Below are 6,876 nucleotides of genomic sequence, written 5' to 3'. Positions count from 1 at the left end.
GTGACCTCCCCCAAGGGTTGCCAAAGTGTACGGGTTCAGTGACTGCCCCCAAGGGTTGCCATTTGTACGGGTTCGGTGACCGCCCTCAAGGGTCCCTTAGTGGAATCATGACATCTTGCATTGTGCGAGGGCGTGAGGAGATTACGGTGGCCCTAGTGGCTTCTTGGGGAGCATTGTGCCTCCACACCGCTCGAAATGGAGATTAGCATCTGCAAGGGTGTGAACTTCAGGATACATCGTCGTCTCCGCGTGCCTCGGTTATCTCTTACCCGAGCCCTTTACTTATTGATAACCCACAAGTATAGGGGATAGCAACAGTTTTCGAGGGTAGAGTATTCAACCCAAATTTATTGATTCGACACAAGGGGAGCCAAAGAATATTCTCAAGTATTAGCAGCTGAGTTGTCAATTCAACCACACCTGGATAACTTAGTACCTGCAGCAAAGTATTTAGTAGCAAAGTAGTATGGAAGTAATGGTAATGGTAGCAAAAGTAATATTTTTGGGTTTTGTAGTGATTGTAACAGTAGCAACGGAAAAGTAAATAAGCGAAGAACAATATGTGAAAAGCTCGTAGGCATTGGATCGGTGATGGAGAATTATGCCAGATGCGGTTCATCATGTAACAATCATAACATAGGGTGACACAGAACTAGCTCCAATTCATCAATGTAATGTAGGCATGTATTCCGAATATAGTCATACGTGCTTATGGAAAAGAACTTGCATGACATCTTTTGTCCTACCCTCCCGTGGTAGCGGGGTCCTAATGGAAACTAAGGGATATTAAGGCCTCCTTTTAATAGAGTACCGGACCAAAGCATTAACACATAGTCAATACATGAACTCCTCAAACTATGGTCATCACCGGGAGTGGTCCCGATTATTGTCACTTCGGGGTTGCCGGATCATAACACATAGTAGGTGACTATAGACTTGCAAGATAGGATCAAGAACTCACATATATTCATGAAAACATAATAAGTTCAGATCTGAAATCATGGCACTCGGGCCCTAGTGACAAGCATTAAGCATAGCAAAGTCATAGCAACATCAATCTCAGAACATAGTGGATACTAGGGATCAAACCCTAACAAAACTAACTCGATTACATGATAAATCTCATCCAACCCATCACCGTCCAGCAAGCCTACGATGGAATTACTCACGCACGGCGGCGAGCATCATGAAATTGGTGATGGAGGATGGTTGATGATGACGACGGCGACGGATTCCCCTCTCCGGAGCCCCGGACGGACTCCAGATCAGCCCTCCCGAGAGAGTTTAGGGCTTGGCGGCGGCTCCGTATCGTAAAACGCGATGAATCTTTCTCTATGATTTTTTTCTCCCCGAACACGAATATATGGAGTTGAAGTTGAGGTCGGTGGAGCTCCAGGGGGCCCACGAGGCAGAGGGTGCGCCTAGGGGGGCAGGCGCGCCCCCCACCCTCGTGGACAGGTGGTGGACCCCCTGGCCTTGATTCTTTCGCCAGTATTTTTTTTATTATTTCCAAAAATAATCTCCGTGGAGTTTCAGGTCATTCCGAGAACTTTTGTTTCTGCACATAAATAACACCATGGCAATTCTGCTGAAAACAGCATCAGTCCGGGTTAGTTCCATTCAAATCATGCAAGTTAGAGTCCAAAACAAGGGCAAAAGTGTTTGGAAAAGTAGATACGACAGAGACGTATCAACTCCCCCAAGCTTAAACCTTTGCTTGTCCTTAAGCAATTCAGTTGACAAACTGAAAGTGATAAAGAAAAACTTTTACAAACTCTGTTTGCTCTTGTTGTTGTAAATATGTAAAGCCAACATTCAAGTTTTCAGCAAAGATTATGACTAACCACATTCACAATAACACTTAGGTCTCATGTTTACTCATATCAATGGCATAATCAACTAGCGAGCAATAATAATAAATCTCGGATGACAACACTTTCTCAAAACAATCATAATATGATATAACAAGATGGTATCTCGCTAGCCCTTTCTAAGACCGCAAAACATAAATGCAGAGCACCTTTAAAGATCAAGGACTGACTAAACATTGTAATTCATGGTAAAAGAGATCCAGTCATACCCAATATAAATTAATAGTAATGGATGCAAATGACAGCAGTGCTCTCCAGCTGGTGCTTTTTAATAAGAGGGGGATAACTCAACATAAAAGTAAATAGATAGGCTCTTCGCAGAGGGAAGCAGGGATTTGTAGAGGTGCCAGAGCTCGATTTTGAAATAGAGATGAATAATATTTTGAGCGGCATACTTTCATTGTCAACATAACAACCAAGAGATGGCGATATCTTCCATGCTACACACATTATAGGCGGTTCCCAAACAGAATGGTAAAGTTTATACTCCCCCTCCACCAACAAGCATCAATCCATGGCTTGCTCGAAACAACGAGTGCCTCCAACTAACAGCAGTCCCGGGGGAGTTTTGTTTGAATTATTTTGATTTGATTTGCATAAAGCATGGGACTGGGCATCCCGGTGACCAGCCATTTTCTCGTGAGTGAGGAGCGGAGTCCACTCCTCTTGAGAATAACTCGCCTAACATGGAAGATACGGACAACCCTAGTTGATACATGAGCTATTCGAGCATACAAAATAGAATTTCATTTGAAGGTTTAGAGTTTGGCACATACAAATTTACTTGGAACGGCAGGTAGATACCGCATATAGGAAGGTATGGTGGACTCATATGGAATAACTTTGGGGTTTAAGGAATTGGATGCACAAGCAGTATTCCCGCTTAGTACAAGTGAAGGCTAGCAAAAGACTGGGAAGCGACCAACTAGAGAGCGACAACAGTCATGAACATGCATTAAAATTAATAAACATTGAGGGAAAGCATGAGTAGGATATAATCCACCATGAACATAAATATCATGGAGGCTATGTTGATTTGTTTCAACTACAAGTGTGAACATGTGCCAAGTCAAGCCACTTGAATCATTCAAAGGAGGATACCAACCCATCATACCACATCACAACCATTTTAATAGCATGTTGGCACGCAAGATAAACCATTATAAGGTCCTAGCTAATTAAGCATGGCATAAGCAACTATAATCTCTAATTGTCATTGCAAACATGTTTATTCATAATAGGCTGAATCAGGAACGATGAACTAATCATATTTACAAAAACAAGAGAGGTCGAGTTCATACCAGCTTCTCTCATCTTAGTCAGTCCATCATATATCATCATAATTGCCTTTCACTTGCACGACCGAACGATGTGAATAATAATAATAGTGCACGTGCATTGGACTAAGCTGGAATCTGCAAGCATTCAATAAACAGGAGAAGACAAGGCAATATGGGCTCTTGGTTAAATCAACAATAATGCATAATAGAGCCACTTCAACAATTTTATTATGGTCTTCTCCTATCGACCACCAAAGAAATAAAACTATTTACACGGGAAAGCTCCCAACAAGCAAAAGAAGAACATGAAATCTTTTTGGGTTTTCTTTCTAATTATTACTACTACAGCAAGAAAGGTAAACTAACTAAAAGCTACAACTATTTTTTTTGGTTTTTCTTAAGGTTTTTCAAACACACAAGAAGAAAGCATAAAAAAAGAAAATAAACTAGCATGGATATTACAATGAAAGAGTCTGAGCACCGACAACTAGCAATGAGTGTGTGAACATGAATGTAATGTCGGTGGGAAAATACGTACTCCCCCAAGCTTAGGCTTTTGGCCTAAGTTAGTTTATTGCCACGGATGGCCTGGCGGATATCCAAAGTTGTAGTTGGGGTCGTACTGAGAAGAAGAAGCCTCTGATTGCCACTGGTTGGCAATCATCTCCGGATCCCACTGGTAATTAGACTGTCGTGGAGGATCAAATTGTGGTTCCGGCTCTGGCTTTGTGGCTGATGTAGGGTTCCGGTAGGCGTGAATGGCCGCCAGCGGAACGAGATAGTGGCCTGCAGATCAATCAAACAAGGAAGGAGCAGGCAAGGTAATAGTCTCAGGGTGATGTTTATCAAAGAACAATTCGTATTTAAGCGCCCTTTCCCTATTCTTAACAATAAAATCATGCGCTACCATACTCTTATAATCTAAATAAATAGTAGGCAGCATTTTTTCTTCTTTTTCATAGTGCCTAATAGGTATGTTATAGTATGCAGCAAGGCGTGAAGCATAGACACCTCCAAAGATGGGGCCCTTTGTACGGTTCAGACTTAACCGTTTGGCAATAATACCGCCCATACTAACAGAGTCATCATGGGATAAACCATGGAAAAAATAATAATATCAAGAACACTAAGGTTTCCACAGTTTCCGTGACCAATTAAGCAACGACTAGCAAATATTGCAAAGTAGCGTAAAACAGGAAAATGTAAGCTAGTGATTCTTGCATCGGAAACCTTCCTAGTTTCCCCTACAGTAATAGTATCAATAAACCCGTCCACATCTTTACGATGTGGTTCCTCTAAGCTACCCTCGAAAGGTATTTTGCAAACCCTGCAAAATTCATATAGTGACATCTTCTTAACCACATCATATAAATGAAACTCTACTGAAGGAGGTGATTCCTTAGGATAATAGTAGAAGTTTTGCACAAAATTATTGGTGAGTAAGAGATATTGTTCGCGTTGGTCGCGGAGGAAGTCGGTGAGGCCTGCATTCTCAGCCAATTCATAAAAATCATCATAAATCCCGGCTGCTCTCAAGAAATCATCGGAAGGCCATTCACACGGCCGAACCTCCACGGTGCGAGGCAGATTATATTTGGGCCTCTCTGCTTCTTCACTTTGCTTTTCCTTCAAGCTTCGGCTCGATGAGCCCCTCAAAAATCTCTTCATCGTTTTCTGAAAATTTCTGAAATTGTTAGTAACTTCAAATAAGAGTGAATCAAGCTCAACAAAATTGATAGCAACTACTCCTACAAGTGCCTAGAGCCTATATCATGCATTAGAACTACTTGGAACCATATAAATTTGACATGCAAGCTCAAGAACATGGTCACCTAGGCAGCACAAATTTGCAATGAATAAAGCACTAGAACAAAAACTATTTGGACCAATGGAGGAGTCACATACCAAGGAACAATCCCCCAAAGCAGTTTTGTGAGAGGTGCTTTGAGCAAGGAGATCGAAAATCGCAGCAAAATGAGCTAGAACTCGTGCTTGAGCTGGATGGTGATTTTTTGGGAGGAAGAAGAAGTGTGTGGGTGCAGGAACAAGTGGAGGGGAGCCACCATGGGCCCACGAGGCAGGGGGACGCGCCCAGGGGGGTGGGCGCGCCTTGGACCCTCGTGGCCAGGTGCCAGCTCCCCCTGCTGTGTTCTCAGTGCCAGATATTCTCAAATATTCCAGAAAAAATCATATTAAATTGGCAGGGCATTTGGAGGACTTTTATTTTCGGGGTATTTTTATATTGCACGTATAATTCAGAAAACTGACAGAAAATACTATTTTTACTTTATTTCAACTAAATAACAGAAAGTAAAAGGAGGGTACAGAAGGTTGTGCTTTCTAACTTCATCCATCTCATGCTCATCAAAAGGAATCCACTAACAAGGTTGATCAAGTCTTGTTAACAAACTCATTCCGAATAACATGGAACCGAAGAAATTTTGAATAACACTATGTTACCTCAACGGGGATATGCACATCCCCAATAATAAGAATATCATAATTCTTCTTGACAGTAGGAAGAGGAAATTCAAAACCTCCAAAAATAATCGATGGAATTTTTCCAATAGAATTGATACTGTGGACCTGAGGTTGTTTCCTCGGAAAGTGTACCGTATGCTCATTACCATTAACATGAAAAGTGACATTGCCTTTGTTGCAATCAATAACAGCCCCTGCAGTATTCAAAAAGGGTATTCCAAGAATAATAGACATACTATCATCCTCGAGAATATCAAGAATAACAAAGTCTGTTAAAATAGTAACATTTGCAACCACAACAGGCACATCCTCACAAATACCGACAGGTATAGCAGTTGATTTATCAGCCATTTGCAAAGATATTTCAGTAGGTGTCAACTTATTCAAATCAAGTCTACGATATAAAGAGAGAGGCATAACACTAACACCGGCTCCAAGATCACATAAAGCAGTTTTAACATAGTTTCTTTTAATGGAGCATGGTATAGTTGGTACTCCTGGATCTCCTAGTTTCTTAGGTATTCCACCCTTAAAAGTATAATTAGCAAGCATGGTGGAAATTTCAGCTCCCGGTATCTTTCTTTTACTAGTAACAATTTCTTTCATGTACTTAGCATAAGGATTCATTTTGAGCATATCAGTTAATCACATACGCAAAAAGATAGGTCTAATCATTTCAGCAAAGCGCTCAAAATCCTCACCATCCATTTTCTTGGATGGTTTGGGAGGAAAAGGCATGGGTTTCTGAACCCATGGCTCTCTTTCCTTACCGTGTTTCCTAGCAACAAAGTCTCTCTTATCATAACATTGATTCTTTGATTGTGGGTTATCAAGATCAACAGCAGGTTCAATTTCTATATCATTATCATTACTAGGTTGAGCATCATCATGAACATCTTCATTAACATTACCACTAGGTACATGTTCATTACCAGATTGTGTTTCAGCATCAGAAATAGAAATATCATTTGGATTCTCAGGTGGTTCAACAATAGGTTCACTAGAAGCATGCAAAGTCCTATCATTTTTATTTTTCTTCTTTTTATAAGGACTAGGTGCATATATGTTATTTCTCTGAGAATCCTGCTCAATTCTCTTAGGATGGCCTTCAGGATACAAAGGTTCCTGAGTCATTTTACCAGTTCTAGTAGCCACTATAACAGCGTAGTCATTATTCTTACTATTCAATTCATTGAGCAAATCATTCTGAGCTTTAAGTACTTGTTCTACTTGAGTGGTGACCA

Source organism: Aegilops tauschii, chromosome 5 (genome assembly GCF_002575655.3).
Source record: "Aegilops tauschii subsp. strangulata cultivar AL8/78 chromosome 5, Aet v6.0, whole genome shotgun sequence".
Classification (NCBI taxonomy): Eukaryota; Viridiplantae; Streptophyta; class Magnoliopsida; order Poales; family Poaceae; genus Aegilops; species Aegilops tauschii.
Note: the sequence above shows the minus strand (reverse complement) of the source record.